The sequence below is a fragment of the Centruroides sculpturatus genome, unplaced genomic scaffold (assembly GCF_000671375.1).
Source record: "Centruroides sculpturatus isolate CEXI.00-Female unplaced genomic scaffold, Cexi_2.0 scaffold229, whole genome shotgun sequence".
Lineage (NCBI taxonomy): Eukaryota > Metazoa > Arthropoda > Arachnida > Scorpiones > Buthidae > Centruroides > Centruroides sculpturatus.
The window spans coordinates 1-636 of record NW_019384527.1 but is presented as its reverse complement, the minus strand read 5'-3'; positions in this window follow the sequence as shown (position 1 = coordinate 636).

The following is a 636-nucleotide window of genomic DNA, read 5'->3' as shown; positions in this document are numbered from 1 at the left end:
CAATAATGCATGTCTTTCATTAATTTCTGAAAATTTTTATTATATATTATATGTATTTTTGTAAATTTAGAGAAGTCGTTTTCTTAAACTTTTTCTTGAAAAATTATAAACGTAAAAAAATCTGTAAAAAATTAGATTTCTACTTTAAATGAATAAATGTAGAATAAATATAAAATAAACGTAAAGATATATTCTTACATATGTTTCTGAGAATTTAAATGCAAATTCTGTATAAAGTTCATTCATAAATTTAAGAATTATATCTAGAGAAGATCTATAATCCTCATATAAATTACAGGAAAACGAAAAGTTTAAACATATTATCTTATAAGGGAAAAAAAAGATAGAGACTGAGCTATGTCTGTTTTATATTCAACGTTTCAACTTTTACAAAAAGAAATATATCTCACTTCATTTTTTTCCGTGATGTACACGGACGACTTTCTAAAAATTCACTCTACAACGCAGAATGTATCGGAACACAAGAGAATTGGAATTGAGTAAACATAACCTTCTAACTGTTGACAATAAAAAATAAATAAATAAATAAAACTGAAAGTGAATAGAAATTTTACATCTTTCCAAAAAGTCTTTTCCCACAAGTGATTATATTAAATGTTGTTTAGTTTGAGAACA